General features: G+C 34.5%; 1 protein-coding gene across 1 annotated transcript in view; it reads right to left on the bottom strand.

Annotated features, from left to right (window-relative positions):
- LOC142334475 (trypsin-1-like) overlaps positions 1-19819 on the bottom strand; it is a 93382-nt gene that overhangs the window by 52938 nt on the left and 20625 nt on the right. The gene's annotated exons all lie outside the window — the stretch shown is intronic.

Below are 19819 nucleotides of genomic sequence, written 5' to 3'. Positions count from 1 at the left end.
AGCTACTGTTATGTTCTTTTTTGTCTCAGCATGAAATACATTTTATGTCACGTGTGCTATAGTTGCGTCACATACTTCCGAATGTGAAGATTCACTTTTGTCAATAAAATTATAATGCCTTTAAAACGCGCAGTGTATTCGGTTTAGAGTTTTTATTAAATCTATTTCTAGTAGAATAATAGCCTAATAATTTCAAAAAAATATGCATAGTAATATCTTCTTTTTTTTCTGCTATTACTAATTTATCGCTAATTACGTAATAAGAAAAAGATGTTTTCTTGTCAAACTGTTGTTCTTATAAGATAATGAATATTTATTACACTTTTGGAAACAGTCTGCGACTGTTTTTCCAGAGTGCTCTAGAGTTTCTTTAGCGGACTGCAAGCTACAAAAAAAGACTACTTACTTCAATTTTTCAAACAGCTAGAAATTACAAAGGGTTAAATAGGTGAAAAAGCAATATGATGTAATTCGGTAATCAGTTTTTTATTCGGTCAGAAACTCTCTCCTGATTAGTACACCATTGCTTTCCGCATTATCTTGATAGACGATCCACTTTCAGAATAAAATTTAATTCTTTTTCAACAAACAAAACCTTGTAATCTTTTAATTAGCTGTAATAGCCTATCAGACCATATTAGATCTGGCACTCTGCTTATACAAGCGCCGATAATTGTTTTTCTGCCCAATTCCTGGGTAGCAGTTCATATCTCTCATGTTTGAATATCTTACGCCTCTCAAAGACACCGAAGTTTTTAAGCGTATCCACACTATAAATCCTTTCAAAATCTCGAGCGTTTATCAGCAGTCTTGTAGATTTTTCACGTAAAATTTGTTGTTGACACACAGATTTAAATTTCATCACTAATTTTTACGCTAAAGTCAACATGTAGAGATTTATTATTTTAGAAATAAATAATAATATAAATAATAAATAATAAATAGTGCCCGCACTACTTAAATAAAAAATAGAACCGACACATAATATTTATTCTCTCACTTACTGGAAAAAAGGGCGTGTGAAAGAGGGCACCATGATGTCCTTCCTCTTATTAACGAAATTATTATATCACTACTTCAATATGGATTTGAATTCATATAAAATTTTAAATAGGTGAAATTATTGCTTCTACACTTATCTTCAAGGAAGCGCTTGTTTGTCATGATATAAATAATAAATAATAATAATAATGAATTAAATTGTTTCAGTCTTATATGAAGAGGAATTTACTGTATCACAATAATAGGCAGTACCCTGATATTTTCTGGTTTTCTAATATACCTAAAAGAAGAAAGGAAAAATCTGTATTCTCACTGAGTGAGATTATTTTAAGAATTAATAAAAGTAAGATTTTTAATAAGAGAAGAGAGGCAGGTATTTCCTACAACAGTTCTTTACACGCAAAATTTGAATTCCTCTAGATCTTAACCCATTCCGTTCAACGATCATATAAAAATGTTTGGTTGACGATAACATGATGGACAGTTATCTTCTTTATAATTTATTATCCATTAAAGCATATTATGGCAAAAATAATTGTCGATCAATAACTGTGTATCTTTTCTTTCTTCTCTCCGTATATTAAACTCGTTATCACTGTAATCAGTGATAATGAGTTTTAAATGATGTACTCATTTGTTAAACGTTCCCTCAATGAGGGTATATTTTCAAATAAACTTAAGTCATAAATTTAAACCTATTCAAAACCAGGGTAAAAATTCTGAAATCGTTCAAAATATTTAGCAATCATTTTTAATAGATTTTTTAAAAGATTTTATTCCACGTTATTTAAATAAACACAATATTCTAGTTAATGAGCAGTGTGATTTTAGAAAAAGAAAATCTACTATGACGGCATTGATGTCTTTTGTAGTAAAAATTGTTTAAGTTTAGATAGTAGAGCTATAGTTATGGTATCTTTGGATCTTACTAATATATTTGACTGTGTAATCTTTCATCTTATGAAAAAAAATTAAGTTCTTTGTAAGTAACAAATACTACACCTAATCTGTTCAAATATTAATTAACAGAAAACAGTTTGCTGAAGTTAAAGAAATAGGTATTAAAAGTGAAATTAGAACACTGATTCTGAGGTTTCTCACAGTGGAACTAGGTGCCCCAAAAGTTCTATCTCCATATTATTTTCAATTTCCATAAATTAACTTGGGAAGTAATTTAATAAAAAGTAATACTGTTATCATATGTGGAGAACATATCAATAATATTTTCAGAAAAATAAAATTTGCATTCACTTACCACAGACTGTAAAGCAGATTTACACTCTGCCCATAAAATAAAATCGGTTCTTTAATATTAAATAAAGAAGAAACCAGTTTTATTGAATTTCAGTATAAATATAATAAAGATGAACAGAAATTAAGTATATGAATTAATAAAAATACACTAAATTAGAATATTAGCAGCAAACCTTAAGTCATTACCTTTGAGCATTTATCATGTGATAAATATCTTTATGACTTATGAGGTAAATTAACTGGTATTGGGCTTTAAAAAAATTTGATAAAAAACATAAATTAATATTTTAAATGATAAATAAAAATTAAATTAGTGGTTTATTGTGGTCTCATAAATGCCATACACTATATATGGACCCCGACGGGGAGTCTTATTCTTTAAGACTTTGGGGGTTGGTGTCCCCACGGGCCTAGCCTCTGCAGCTATTCTTCCCACTATACAGTGAGCTGCAGAACACTTTACATTATACACATATACTACACCAAAAACACTACATAAATTACAACATACACACTTACACAATTACACAACAACATCATACACTGATATTTCTTACATTAACACTCGGTGGTGTTGCGACATCTTACGAAACGCAACCGTAACCCAAGGTGGGAACAAATCGTGCCGATGGGTGAATGGCTCTAGGTAGTGAGTCTTGAACGATGTCCGCTGGGCACAAGGGCGAACCCAGTTGTACTTAGCTCTAGCTCCAGTACGCGTGCGCTCTGCTGGAGTGGTCCATTTTTCGCCGGTACTCGTGGGACCAAAATTTCTGTTCCTATAATTAATTCCAAGATGGTTGGTGGTCCATCTGAAAAAACCACCAAATTAAGTCTTGCGAAGAGACCTCGATCAGCTTTGTCTGACGAGGATAAAAGTCCTATGGAAGAGAACTACAAATCTTTAGACTTGAACCTTAAAAATATTTGATTCATTGTTCTCCGAAATAGTCAGGAAGGTGGCTCCCTCCAAAAGGTTTCACCTTTCCTAATAAATAAAACTGTAACAGGTGCAAGTGGCTCCCTGAAGAACATCAGGAAATTACGCGACGGATCGATTCTGGTTGAAACATTCAACGACGAACAGAGTCGATCAATCTTACGTCTCCGTAATATGGGTGGTATAAATATAAGTGCTATACAAAACTTTAAATACCAGCAGGGGTGTAATTTTTTGTCGAGACCTCTTAGATATACATATCAATGAAATAGTTGACGAGCTTTGCCACCAAGATGTTGTTGAAGTGAAACTTATTATGAAACGGCAGAACGGAACAGAAGAACCGACTCCGTCTCTTATATTAACATTTAATCTCCCTGTTCCACCAGAAAAGATTAAAGTGGGTTACCTCTCGGTTCGGGTACGACCATTCATACCCAACCCACGGCGATGTTTCAGATGCCAAGGTTTTGGTCACACTACAACATCTTGTACAAAAACTGAGATCTGTGCTCGATGTGCTAAAGAAGGTCACAATGACACTAACTGCGAAGAAAGTGAAAAATGCGCAAACTGCAGTGGTCCACATACAGCCCGCTCCCGAGATTGCCCAATCTTTAAAGAAGAAAAGGCAATTCTCAAAATCTGTACGGAGCAAAAGTTATCTTTCCCGGCCGCACGAAGAGAATAAAAGAAAAGAGAATAAAAAGTTAAATAATTCACGGAACCTGGTTAAACCAGATGTATCTTTTGCCACCGCTACATCTAAACAAATTCCTACAAATGTTAATAATCAGCAGTGCGGATCCTGCAATGAGCTTAAAAAACTTGTTCAGATGCTTTCTGATCAAGTAGCTTCACTTACAGCCACTATCTCAGAGCTGACAAAGATGAAGAAAACGTCTTTCGTCGCAGTTACTGAATCCAACAATGTGATACACACGAAAGTTCCTGCTCCCAAAGTCGTACCGGCACGAGTAGCGACTATCACAGCTGGCAGTAAGCCACCTAATAAGCTCCCCGGAAAGGGAACCCACATAACCACCACCTCTGGGATGTTAACTGCAGCATCCCATTCAAATAAATCTCCTCCACCATTACCTCATTTACTGGAGGATATGGTTGAAGAACCACCCGACCCTAGGGCATCGGAGTTCTTTAAAATAAAAAATACAAAAAAGAAAAACCGAATCACGTACAACTAATTTTTATATAATTTCCGAAATTTATTTTTTTATTTATTTTTTACACTTATGAACATTATTCAGTGGAATGTTAGAGGTATTCGGTCCCGCATTGAAGATATTAGAGTACTAGCGCACACACATGATCCACTAATCATTTGTTTCCAAGAAACTCACCTTCTACAACATGACCGAATTACACTCAGAGGATACTTCTGTGAGAGATACGACTGCCTAGTATACAGTAGGGAGAGTGGTGGAGTAGCGATTTTCATGAAGAATGGGGTGTCAGCTACAATAATTTAACTAACCACTGTCATTCCTGCTACTGCAGTAAAGGTCTCTATTCCCTTCAAATTGCATATCTGCAATCTGTATCTCTCACCGAACACTGAGTTCAGTGCTTTAGATGTCTCAAATCTCCTCACACAAATACCATCTCCATCGTTAATAGTAGGAGACTTCAATGCCCATCATATTTCCTGGGGCTCAACCTTCTGCTCCACTCGAGGAAATATGATAAACAGATTGAGACAAGATTTTGACCTTTGCCTACTGAATAATGGATCACACATATTCATCTCCTTATCAACTGGTACTGTATCTAACCTTGATCTTTCCATATGCTCACCGAATGTGCTCCCTCATTTTAATTGGTCGGTTTGTGATGACTTTCACGGCAGTGATCATAGACCAATTATTATTGGTTTCGGTGTAGACTGCGAGATTAAAAGAAGGCCACGGAGATGGATTGTTGAAAAGGCAGATTGGAACGGATACCATAAAGCATTCCAATCTCAGTATGACGATGGAGCGAACATCCTCGACCAGTATTCTTCTTTTACGTCCATGATACTTGAGAATACCAACAGATATATCCCACAAACATCGGGTAATCCTAGACGTCCTTTCGTTCCATGGTGGAACGATGATTGCAAAAATGCTATTAGGAATCGACGGCAGGCACTACGTAAATTTAATCGTAGGCCTACAACAGAACATCTAAATTTATACCGCAGGGCTAGAGCGGTGTGCCGTCGAGTATTCTTGGACGCTAAGAGTAATTCATGGACGAAATACGTGAGCACTATCTCACGCACTACTCCCACGTCTACTGTATGGAAGAAAATTCGTGCAATTTTCGGATCACCGAAACAATCTATTCTTGGTCTTATTGATGAAGGAGAACTCCTTTCATCATCTTCGGAAGTGGCAAATAGTCTAGCAAAATCTTTCCGCTCGGTGTCTCTCACCTCATCATATAATAACGATTTTCAACGTTACAAGACACAAATAGAAGTATTATCGTTAAACATTGGTGACTCGGTTGGTGAATTAAACACTCCATTCGTATTTAAAGAATTGTTACATGCACTTAAAAACTCACGGGACACTTCCCCTGGACCGGACAACATTCACCTTTCCATGCTTTCACACCTTCCTAATTCGGCACTACAACAACTTTTGAATATTTTCAACGGTTTATTCTCCGAACAAGTCTTCCCACCCTGCTGGTCAGAAGCATTTATTATACCTGTACTAAAACCTGGTAAAGACCAAACGAACCCCTCAAGCTACCGCCCTATTTCGTTGACAAGCATTTTGTGTAAAATAATGGAGAGAATGGTAAACCGCAGACTTACATGGTACTTGGAGAAACATGGCTTTCTATCTCCAGAACAGTGTGGTTTTCGACAAGGACGATCTTCTATTGACCATTTAGTGTCACTAGAAACAGCCATACAAAACGCTTTCCTAAATCGGCAGCACCTCGTCGCTATCTTCTTCGATATAAAAAAGGCGTATCACACAGCCTGGCGATGTGGCATTCTTAACACTCTCAAAGAATGGGGAATCAAGGGCAATATGCTTGCTTTTATCCGGGGATTCTTAAATCACCGAACGGCTCGTGTTCGTGTGGATGATTCGCTCTCAGATAGTGTCATCTTGGAGAATGGAGTGCCCCAAGGTAGTGTATTAAGTGCCACCTTATTTTCTGTAGCCATAAACGATATTACCAAATGTGTTCAGGCTCCTGTCTCATGCTCTCTATTTGCTGACGACTTTGCTATCTACTTTGCAAGCCGTTCAGCACCTACAGCAGAGAGACTACTGCAGAACACTATATCTCACCTTGAAGCTTGGTCCAGGATTACTGGTTTCACATTTTCATCCAAAAAAACAAAATGTGTAGTTTTTCTCGGCTACGAGATCCTTCTATTCCGCAAATATTTCTGAACGGAGATACTATTGCTATCTCTACTTACGTCAAGTTTTTAGGTTTATTTTTTGATAGCCGTCTTACTTGGGTCAAACATTTAAAAGAATTGAAAACAAAATGTTCCAAACTTCTAGATATGATGCGAGTCCTTACTAACACCAACTGGGGAGCCGATAGATCATGTATGATACGTTTTTACTATTCCTTTGTTCGCTCCCGTTTAGATTATGGTTGTGTCGCCTACTCTTCAGCTCGTCAAACCGTGCTTAAAATGCTGGATAGTGTACATCATGCTTTCCTTCGGCTTGCCACAGGCGCGTTTAGATCAAGTCCTGTCGCAAGCTTACTTGTAGACTGTGGTGAACTATCACTTTGAGATAGACGAGACCAGCTCTTATTATCTTATTTTGCTCGTCTTAGAGGACAGCCAAATCACCCAGTTCTTGACTCGGTCTTTAGAAATCCTAATCTAGGAAAGTATGAGGACCATCCACGTCGTACTGCACTTGTAGGTGTCCGTACCTGGCGTCTGCTACAGTATATAAATGTTGACACGCCGTCATTTTTTCCTATGTATCCTTGCTCATATCCTCCATGGAGAATAAACTTCATAAATTTTAATTTTGACCTGACTACATACAATAAACAAACAACGCCATCTATTATCTTTCAGCAAATGTTTCAGTGTGTTCTCTTCAAGATGAAACCAGACGCGGTTGTATACACTGATGGATCGAAACAAAACGATACAGTTGGGTGTGCATTTGTTGTCAATGAGAGAACTTATATGTTTGGTCTACCCGGTATTACAAGTGTGTTTACCGCTGGACTATACGCTATAAATAAGGCTCTAAACATCATTAACCCTAAATATAGAAAAATTCTTATTTGCAGTGACTCGTGTAGTGCTCTCCAAACCTTAAAAAACTTTTATTCTAAATATCCTATCGTCATTGAAATTTACAACGCAATCGCTGAGTTGAATAATCGCAACACAGAATTAAGTTTTTGTGGGTTCCTAGCCACGTAGAGATTCCAGGTAATGAACATGCAGATTCCGCTGCCAAAGAAGCATGTAACCAGCCTCCTTTCACCACCCGAGTTGCTACTTCTGATTTCATTAATTATGTAAAACAATTATTAAGAGCAAGGTGGCAAGGTGATTGGACGGCTACCATTGATAATAAACTCCGTCAGATTAAAGATTCTGTGTTACCATGGGACTCCTCATACAGAAAACCCCGGCGTGAGGAAGTAGTTCTCTGTCGATTGCGGATAGGACACACGAGGGTCACACACGAGTACTTGTTTACAAGAGGACAACCACCTCTATGCGCACGATGCAACTGCCGCGTGACTGTGCGCCACATACTCGTGGACTGCATATGTTATGCGGCATTGCGTCGTAAATTTAAACTACCCAGAAATATCCGTGGTATCTTGTGTAATGATAAAGAGGTTTTAGACCGGATGTTTCTGTTTTTGCGTAGTATAGGGTTAATACAAAAAAATTAATTACTCTAGTCCTATGTATTCTTTTTGTTATCCGAGTAGCGAGCCTTTTACACTCCCTATCGGAATTTTGTTTTATATATATACATATTCATATTTTGTTTTTTTTATATTTTTTTTTTTATGTTTTTTAAATTCGTCTGTGATATTAGTTGTAAGATTTTTGTGATATTAGTTGTAAGTTTTATCTCTTTTTTTAGTTTTAAGTTTTATTTAGTTTTAATATGATAGTTTTTAACGTAGTTTTAAGTTACATGTTAGTGTTTTTGTTATCCGAGAATGGGCCTTTTACACCCATTCCGGATTTTGCTTACTGTGATAGTAGTTATAAGTTTTAATTACTTTTACTTTTACTTTTATTTATTTATTTTCCGGGCGATGATAACGATCAATCGTTTTTCGCCTTAAAAAAAAAAAAAAAAAAAAAAAAAACTATATATGGAATCATTTTGTGTGATGCTTCATCATGTTTTAACTTAGAATAATTTTTAAATTCAGATAAGTATCACTAGAATTCTGTAATACATGAAAAATATGTAGTCATTAAGCAAAGTTTTTTAGTCAATCAGTATTCCAACAGTTCTAAATTTACACATATATAAAATGGTTATTTTTAGTAAAATCATCAACCTTAAAAAAAGTAAGCTTTGAAAAAGTACAAATGTATCCATAATTATTATGCAAGATATAAGGGAAATCTTTCCACTGAATAGTATAATTTAATGTTACTTCAAAAGATACATCATATATTGAGATTAGATTAATGCAAAAGCTTCCAAGCAGAATGAAATTATTCAAAAGATCATTAAGGCATTAGTAATTAATTATGTTCTCAATGAAATGAATGAATTCCTTTCATCATGAAACTAGTTTTACTGTATTAAATTTTATTTAGTATGTTATGTTATATTCTGCTAGTAGGTAGCATGCAACTTTGTTTTACTTCTTCTACCTTTTCTGAAGTATCTAGAATTTATTAAGAAAGAAAAATAATGCTTAAAGATTAGTTTCATTTGTATGATTTGAGTAGGTACAAAGTCCATACGCATTAATGTTAATACTAAAAGATGATTAACTTTGTGAGAAAACATCAGCTGATCAGTCACACCTTCACCAGGAAGAATGAAAGAGCCTTTATATTATAGTGAGGAACCTACATTTCTCTGTTCTAATTGAGTTTATCAAAGAAGAACTTGGGAGTCACAGTCATGCAGTCTGTAGCATGGTCAGTGTGAGGCCCCAGATCACATAAGATCCATTATCAACTTTCTTAAAAAAATTTTGAGGCCAGAGATAACAATAAGGAGGTGTATGTGTTAAAATATATCACGAATTGTGAAGTTGTCATTGAGATGCTCAGATAGTCTCCAGTCCAGGCCTGGTACAGTGTTTGGCGGGTTTGTTCTGTCAATAGTACAGTCATACGAAAATAATTGTATACAGCCATATTGAACTGTGAAATGAGTGAAGGACACAGGACTGATTGCTGATTGCAGTAAAGATAGGAATTCTCCAGCTGTTTACACACTATATTAGTGAAATCATCCCCCCAAGCAAACTACCAAAGATATAGGGTTTACAAAGAGGACAGAAAAACTACCAGCAAACTACCAAAGATATAGGGTTTACAAAGAGGACAGAAAATAGAGGCAAAGGTTTACATCGAACCTATTGGAAATGAAGATAGGCAGGCTATCTCCTTTATTTGGTTAATGAAACTTTCCCATCATTAGGTAGGATAATGAGTGGTGACCAGACATGAACACTTCTACTCATCTCCAAGATCTTACTGTTGCTTACCTTGCAGATGACACAGCTGGTCTCACTGTTGATGCCAGCTCAACTATACCATTGATTGGCCTACAATTTGAGTTGGATTTAATCAACTAATGGTTGAGAACATGGAGAATTCACAATGAGGAGAGTGACTGCCCATGAGGCCACATTGATGATCTTGTAATTCTGCAAACAGAGAGTGTAAGGTACCTAGGTCTACATCTCAATCATCAACTAACATGGAAGATTCATATAAGAGAGAAGAGAAGGCAACTTCAGATAAAGTGCAAGGAAATCTTTTCGTTGTTGGGCAGATGTTATATTCATCAATTATACTCAACAAGTTGGTATACTCAACAATTCTAAAACCTATCTGGACCTATGGAATCAAACTATGAAGCACCACAAACAGAAGCAATGTCGACGTCTTACAGTGGTTTCAGAATAAGTTAGCAAAGTGTATGTCACAGGCACCTTGGTTAACAAGAGCAATAAGATTAGGATTATGGTTCGTGCAAGAGGAGATACAACATTTCAGTTCAAAGTATGAACTTCTGCTTAACTACCACAAAAATCACTTGGAAGTAAACCTACTAAACTGTAGGGATGAGATTAGAAGCTTGAATTGACTCGACGTTCTAAACCCAAGTGTTCCTACAGTGCCTTAATGTTTTTATAGTAAACTTAGATGTGAGTATTATACATTATATATTCACAGTGTAATTTTAAATTTTTACATATACTTTTCTTTTTTTTTTTTTTACAGTGGTTCATCTTTTTTCTACTTATTACATCTTATTTTGCTTGCTATTGTTCTAATGGTGTTCAGTGTCATTCATAATTGTTAACTGTATGTGTTTGGTATAAAAGTTTTTATTATACTAGTGTGTAATTTTTAAGGAGTTTCACTGAAGACTCCTTATCATATTATTTGGAATGTGATCCAATTTACTAAAGGCTTATGTAAATGTAGCCGATTTTAAATAAGTTTTGAAACATTTAAAGAAAAATTAATGTTAAAATCTAATTTTAAACTAAATAAAGAGTATTGCTTTTCTAGTACAGTGCAGTAATTAAAATTATGAAAAAACAATACAAAACTTTTTTAACAATAGTAATAGATATTTACAGTTGAAAAATAAAAATTGTTTTATTAAATAATGACAACATATATTTTGTACAATTCACTTTAATCATTATTGAAAAAAAAACAGAACGGTAAAAAATCTGTGAAAATAACTTCTCACTGGTTTAGTAATATCTTAACCATTCTGAATGGCTCATAGCAGCCAAATGATACATGTCAGTTTGTTTCATAAGCATTTTAAGTGTAGTTTGAAATCATAAATTAGAAGTTGCAGCCTTTAAAATGAGGTCAATTTTTAAACTTTCTGCTTCTCCTTAAGCTATAGTAAAAAAAAATTCGAGAGGTTCTTTTCTTTTTGATAAAGTTAGATAAAAAGATTACATGATTTATCTAAGGTATGTCCTATATAAAATTTAATATTTCCTATTTATTTTTCAGTTACTCCAAAATCTAAACAAGGTCTTTCTTATTAAAGTTTTTCGTTCCATGTTTGTTGGATTTATCGATATTGGTAATACACGTATAATATGATATTATTTTATAATTTTTATTTTCATGACAAATGCCAGTTTGCCATCAATACAAACTTAGTCACTCAAAAAGTCATAAAGATTAGTATTAAAATAAAACAAAAAGTACAAGAAATAAAAGTTATTGTACTACTAAGTAGAATATTAATTAAAAGTTTGAATTGCTTTAGTCAAAGTTCAGAACAACTAACTCATGAACAAATAGACCTTTTAAAATCTTACATCAACATATTATTTAAACGAGTTTTTCTCTTCAGTCAAGGATTATTTATTATCAATAATAAATGGCAGCGATGATGATTACGAAAATGAAATTTTAACTGCAGAAGCAAGTTTAATAAGATAGTTAAACATTTTTAGTTTTTAAATGAGTATTTTAACAGTAGTTTATAAGTCTCCAGGTTATTTATTGTATTTTTATCTATTCGAACCCATAATTACCTTATATCTAATTCTTTGAGGCATTACGGTCTACAGTTACTTGTATAACAAACTAAGTTAACATGATAACTGTAAAGTATTAATTAGAACCTAACAAGAAATGGTGACTAAACGAGGCAAACGAAGGAATTGGTAGTTAAAATTTTTCGTACACTTGGTTCAAGAGAACTTTAACGTTAAGCTTAAGACAAGCTTTTAAGTTCTACACTACTTTAACACATTGTAAAAGAACTCGGCCAAACAAATCCCGTCAAATGCTGCCAATGACGACGTTAATTTGGGAATGATAAAAGTGTACTTATGTAAATAATTGTGATGTCTGCTTTTTCCAGAATTTTCGGTAAGGTAGAGATTCCAAAAAATTTCCTTAATGATATCTCAGTAGTTACTCCAACACTTTATGAGTAAAAGTTTTGAAGTTGGCTTATAAAGTTTTATCCACTTCAGAAGAAGTCTGTGACTTTGCATTATTAGCCATTTTATCAATCTTTTTCTTATTGTGCATTCACTCATATTGTTATTTTTATCCAAATATCTTTTCTTTAACGAAATACCATGATGTTATACATTTTTTGAAATAAAATATACGAATTTAAAATCTGTTTTTGTTTAACATTATAGAGAGAATAAGCTCTAAATTAACTAAACAAAATAAATAACTTCAGAAGAAATAAAATGCTGAAAAAACTATGTATTAATTCACTGTTTGAAAAATAATATTCGGAGTTTACTACGCGAATTGAAGTGAACAATAAATTTACTACGCGAATTAAAGCTAAGAAAACATAGCTTTTTTAAAAAAAATGAAATAAACAGTCGGTTGGGTAAATCATTATTAAATTTCTTGAATTATAAATATTTACGGTAAATTAGTTGCTGTTGACTGAATAAGGTGATATCTAAATCAGTAATTTTACTAATTCAATATATACTTACTTATACTCAATAAATGATAACTAATATTTATTTAAGAATATTGAATTTTAAACTCTTGTTTCCTTATTTATCTTGACACAAAAGCTAAATAAATTACTTTATTAATTCTTAAAAACATATTATGTCTGTTGACGGTAAATATTAAAAATTAGTAACCTAAAACATTCTACATGTTTCCAATCCAATATTCGTAAATACAATAATAAAAGAGATGTATTATACTACTATTACGGATAAAAGATCGAAGACCTTAACTTTCAGTTTCAATTTTAAAGGTCGAATAGACCTTTAAATTTAATTTAGATTTTAACATAATTAAACCTTATCGTATTAGTTAATATTTAATTTAATACAATTTATTATGCCTACTGTGTTCATAGCATTTACAGCTGATCTTTTGGTACATATTTTTTTGCCCTGTAGTTACATTAACGATTTTATCAGTATTATAGTAATTATCAGCTTAAACTGTCTGTTCAACAAATAGCAACATCAAGAATTTATATTATTTATTGTATTTATATGCAAAAAATCTCTAACGCAGTAGCTGGAAAGAACAGAAGTATCCCCACATCTTAGTAAAATTTAAATTAACATGTAGTTTTAAATTTTCAGATTTATAATTTAATATTCAATAATTTACAAATTGTTGTCTTGATAGAATCATAATTATGGTTCCAATAGCCCTAAAAGAAAAAGGGAGTTCGACAGATGCTTATGGAAAAAACAAAACAGTAGATTGTACTCTCAGAGCATCTATACTGAAAGTAAATCTATCTTAACGACTTGTACTACTTCCAAGCATAATCTTTGACGTATTGTCTTTAGAGCTAAAAATATGTTATAGGAATAAAAACAAAATAATTAGTTAGTTGCTGTTGAAAAAAAAGATTAAGCGGTAGAGTTCTGATAAAAATTAAATCACCTCTAGATTTAAAAAAAATATATAGAAATAGTTATCACCGTGTCGTCAGCCGGACGAATTTTTGCAATAAAGAAATAAATGTATAATTGAGATTTGTTTAATACAGATGATTTTACTTCCATAATAATACTATAAATATTTTAATTTGTTACAGTAATTTTTTCATTCTATTTATTTTAAAATTTATTTTCCCTAGAATCTAAGGTTTTTAACGATAGATAGCCGGAGATAATGAATATATTTAAATGATAATTTGCCGAGAAAATTATTCATAATCAGTATCCTTTACGCTCTTTTTAATACCAATGTAATGTTTGACAATAAGATTTTTTCAAGTTTTTTTTTTAGACCGGAATAGTGGTAAAACAGAGCTCCTGCCGCACTGGTACCTCCTGTAACAGCCAGGATTGCTAGTGTCGCAGTCGCCATCATTGAATTTCACATTTTCCCTGTGAGATATTCCCTTTTCCCTCGTCCTGTTGGACCGGAAGATTTGAAATCGCACAGGGTTGCCAACGTAATTATTTTTTTTGCATTTTATATTAATTATTTATTTAATATTTCAAAGGTTGGTAGCACTGATGTACAGCTGTTTCAGTCGTCTGCTATGACGTTGACGTCACATGTGAGCGGGAGAATTAAATAAATAAATAATATATAAAGTAACTAACTGTGCTAGATTTCGAACCGGGTTCACTGCGAGACGCGGGTGACTGACTCCTTAAACCGATCGGCAGCAACTCCCCGACATATTGAGTGAAATTTGTTTAACATAAGTCGCACGTGTGCAAGAAAAATTATATTTAGTACTTAACGTCACAATTCTCTCTTCTACATTTAATTATTCTTCATATTAAAGCAAGACATTCCCGCAGTCTGATATTTACTTAAAATAAATTTTCTTCCGTCTTTCTATCCAACAATTAATTACTTTTTTCTAAAATTCAACATACTATACCAATTTATCTTTTAGAAAAATAAAATAAAATAAAAATGAAATAAGTTAAAGCAAAACAGTTGTTAAGAAATCTACGTTCTTCCTTTACACATCCCCCACACATCATCTTTATTGTAATAAATTTAAGTAAAACAGTTAGTTACGTTAATAAACAAATGCCCTAAGAATAATACCATAAAAAATACACTTGAACAGTAAACATAATTTGTAGAACGTCGTAATTTTTTTTAAATATTATTAAATACAAAAAAAATGGTTCTATTTAATCCCAAAACGTTAATTTAAAATACAAAATATTAATTACTATTTTAAAAAATTATTCGAAAAGTACATTAATTTATAGAACATTCAGTATAACATTATTAAATAAATAAAAACTTTTAATAAGAAATTTAGCTTTGTACTTACATCCTCATCCACCCGGCAATTCTCCGACACATGAACTGCTCTAACACCACGAAGTAATTTATCGACTGCCTCGCGTAATGACATCCACACAGTGTATAATCCGTACTCCCGTTCAGTGGTTACATAAAGTCCGAGTTTGAGTAACTGACCAACTTGAGATGTCCCATATAAATGATATAAAAATGCCCTATCTTCTCGTAACGAAACGTTTTGCGTTGCGTTTTTTAAAATAGGGCTGCTGAACTAAAAGCATTAACACAAGAAGGAACGGCTTCTAGAACTGCCATCACTACCACATTACGGTTATACGTCCGTCTGGACCCTTATCAGAGCACCAACTGAATAATAGTATTTTTATTGTAGTACGAAAGAGGGAGACAATTTGATAAAACAGAATTATCATTAAGCACGTAGAAGAAGTTGAATTTATTTAGCGTATGGCACCAAAACACAACACCAGTTACAGTCAAAATTACAAACAAAGATTTAACAAACTAATATATGCTACTGATTCTGGAGTCGCCATCAGGAAATCTTCTGGAATCCCTTCATAAGCTGTCCTAGGGTAAACTTCTGTGATGTGTCTTACAGTTTGATTTTCACAACACTCACAAAGGGGCGTCGGTTTTTTACCCCATTTACACAGGAAATAGGCACATCTACCATGCTGAGTTCGGTGGCCTTTGAGTAATACATGGGATTGAATTATTCTGCCTTGTGGTCCATTCTTGATGCCAGGCTTCCGTTACGTTAAATCCGTCCTCTGTGGCGGCAATCGCTGTTTTGATAGGCGGCTTTCTAGACCGAAGGCGACCACGATTGGGCTGGTATGTGGCTCAGTACCGGGAACTATTCCACGGGAGTAGACCTGATAACCCCGGCAATCATTCTCATAGTGTTATGAAGTTAAGCATCAATTCTATGAACATAAGGGCTGTTAAGTCACACTGGTACACAATATTCAGCAGCCGAGAAGACCAGGATCAGAGCCGATGTGCGTAAAGTGGAAGCCGATGCTACCCACGTTGTTCCACAGAGCTTATGTTAAATGTTATTTCTCGCTTTCAATTTTTCTGCAGTTTTCATTAGGTGTTCCTTAAATGAAAGCGTTCTATTAAGTGTCACGCCTAGGTATTTTGGTGTCTTATTGGTAAAGAGCCATGTATTCTCGAATAGAATTTTAAGCTCCCTATTAGAAACTTGTTACTCAGATGGAAGCATGACACCTCTGTTTTACTAGCATTTGGTTGGAGGCGCCATCTCCGGAAGTACCTTCCCAGTTTCTCCAGGTCAGCCATCAAGATCTCCTCCGACTCTTCAAATGATCTACATTTTATTGTTAGCACCCAGTCGTCGGCGTAGCCATGCTTTTTAGATCTTGTCTCTGGCATGTTCGCAACATAGAGGCTGAAAAGTAGAGGCGCAAATACCGACCCTTGTGGCAGGCCGTTCTTGAGTTCCTTCGGTGAGCTTATATCGGATTCCATGATAACTTGAAACATTCTGTCGTTCAACATGTTATTAAGGAGGCAAGCTATTGCTTTGCATGGGATTACACGGAGGTCCTTACAAATCTGCCTTCTCTCCAGACAGTGTCGTAAGCGGCCAATAAATCAACGAATGCAGCAGAGGTTTTAAGATTTCTTTGGAACCCCGTTTCAGTGTACGTTATGAGCGAGAAAACTTGGTCGGTGCAACTTCATTTTGGCCTAAAGCATGCTTGTTCAATTGATATAACATTATATATCCTCTGACAGATTCTGTTGTAGATAAGCCTTTCTAGTAATTTACATGTCTCTGATGGCAATGCTATAGGCTTGTGCTCTTAGGTAAGTTTGCTGATTTCGCTGGTTTTAAAATGGCCACTACCTTCGACCGCTTGAACTCTCTAGGCACGCTACCGGTCGGCATTATGTCAGTGAAGAATCTGGCTAGCCAAATCTTTGCGTATATTCCGCAGTTTAATAATAATTTCGGATTGATACCATCGAAAGTGCTTTCCCTGGAGCAACATCTTTGAGCGACTCAAACTCTTTGACGACTCAATCTCTTCAAGTGTAAAAGGGTGAGCGTACTCAGTCTCTCCTGCCTTCCTCCTCAAGATTCTTAGTTCGCGTTTTATGTCAATTGTGTGCGCCCTGTCTCTTGGTGGTCTGGATGTTGCCACTATGTGGGATGCTACGGTATTTGGGGAGACATTTACTTTTGGTCTCTGAACAGGAGATCCGCTTCCTAATTTTCAGTCTATGCAACAGTCTATGCATGACAACTCGAGGTTGAAATTCAGGCTTCCCAGCGTTTCTGACCATTTCTGTTGTCTTGCAGTATTGAGGCTATGGAGAAGCTCGTCTGCCAGCTCTTGATCGCCCGTCTCGAAGAAGCTTCGGTAGAGAACTTCGCTATTTTGGGACCGCCCTGGGATATATTCTCTTCGAAACCCTCTAGGGATGCACCTCTTAGCGGTACTTGTTACTGCTCCTATAAATCTTCTATAGTTTTTCCGATTGGTGTAATCCAGCCTAGGCATTTATTCAGATCCCTAGAAAAACGTTTCCAATTAGCCTTTTTGAAGTTCCATCTAGATTCTCATCCTTAGCCCATCTCACCAGAGCCTCACAGTTCGGATCACAATCCTTATATTTCCATTGCTTGTGGTGGCTATTAAAATCACCCAAGTAGACCGCAGGATGAGATTGTATTTGGATTACTGACGTTGGCATGATACAGCAGTCGGTTTATAGATATTGGACTCTTTTATACTTCCGATTTTAATTACAACATTATGAATTTCATTGTCTGTGGAGGTGGAGATGAGAGTGGCGTTTTCTATATCGCGCCTAACGTAAGTAGCGACGCCGTACGCATCATGGTATGTAGCACCAAATAATTCATATTCAGGTATTTTGCCTATTTTCTGCACTTAGAATAACACTGGCCCTTAGAATATTTTATACTTTCCATATTTATGTGGCAAATTCGGACCGAAGGTTCAAGATTTCTTGTTGGCAAGTCCTGAACACGACTGTGGGCATATCTAGCGACATGGCCTGCAGTTCGTAACACTGTAGGCTTGTGTGTGCGTGGTCAGAAGAATCTATCTAGAAGTAGTTGAAATAGTAAATATAAAACAAATCTCCAGTAATCAATTTTTATTAATTTTCGAAATATGAAGAAATCGTTCTATTTCTTTTAGACATATAAACAGATATATCATTAAGCACGTAAAAGTAGTTGAAATTTTAATACAAAGTCGTAAACATTTTTAAGAAATATAAAACTAATGTCCAGTAATCAATTTCTATTACTTTTTTAAACATAAAAACAATTTTTATTTCTTTTAGAAATACAAAATCATTAACCTTTTCAGATAATTTCGTCTTGGAACTGGTTATTTACGTCGTCATTTTTAAAACGCTGTTACAAAATCATTTTATATGGCATCCAAGTCAGTTATGTTGTTTTATATTCACAAAGGAATCAGTTTTATTACACAATTTGAATGACGTTTATACGATGTAAATTGTTTTATTTAGACTAGAAAGATTATGACCATTTTTCTCAGAAATCTGCTTGTGTGTGTTGTGTGTCTGTGTGTGTGTGTGACTTGTGTATTATAATTGCTATAACGATTATGGATTTATTTATTATTTACAGAAATAGCTTATCTTAGTAGCAACATATCGATGTATTGAAACAAATAATAAATTATGATATACGGAACAAACAAAAAAGAAATTTATGGTCATAAATACGTCACTTTTACTTGAGGTCAATAAATATCTTTTCTGACAAATGGTATCGGTAAACATGTAACACATAACGATTCGTAATGAATAACAGTATACAGTAAAAATTGTTTTTTGTCATGAATAGCCTTTTCAGTGGTGAGGATTTTTTATAAAACAAAGTTTTCTGAATCTACTTACACTTATACTAACATATGTTACTTTATTGTGTGAGGACGAATGTAGGCAGCTTTTTCATGCGTACAGCTGCAGTTAGTTTTCTATTATCGCATACCGTCGTTCCCTTGCAAGTGGTTATATATTATTTCATTATTTTTTCAAAATTACATCGGTTTTTTTTATTCAGAGCGATTTATTTTTCACATATTGGGCGTTTTTTTAAATTTGTGATTTTTTTTATTTGCCGTAATTTTTTTTTATCCAGGCACAATGAATGACGAACAGATGAGGTTTGCACTTTATGAAGGACTTTCAGATTATGATGAAAATGACAGCGACGACCTTGAGGACTTGGACGACATCAAAAATACTAAAATTATGGGTGTCGATTTTTCGGAACCGCATCTCTTGAATTTTAGTAGCTACGATGACGATCCACGTCATTCGAGTAATGATACTGACACGGAGCAGGAAATAAATGTAGCTGGTTCAGTTCTACATCCACCTGATGAAGGAAACGATAATTTATTTCATGAAATCCATTATCGTTCTCCAGTGCATTTAGATGTTGAAATGCAACCAGCTGTTGAGATTTCTCTCCAAGATGAGGAACTTGACACGGCGGGGTTACAAGAAAATCCAACTGACCGGGCCCAAAATGACGAAACAGTTACAGATGACGAAGGTTACGAGTTGGAAGGTCGTCTGCCGGTTCTTGGAAATCCCTGGTTAGTGTGTAC

This window comes from Lycorma delicatula, chromosome 1 (genome assembly GCF_047948215.1).
Source record: "Lycorma delicatula isolate Av1 chromosome 1, ASM4794821v1, whole genome shotgun sequence".
NCBI lineage: Eukaryota > Metazoa > Arthropoda > Insecta > Hemiptera > Fulgoridae > Lycorma > Lycorma delicatula.
This window is presented reverse-complemented; position numbering and strand designations above follow the sequence as displayed.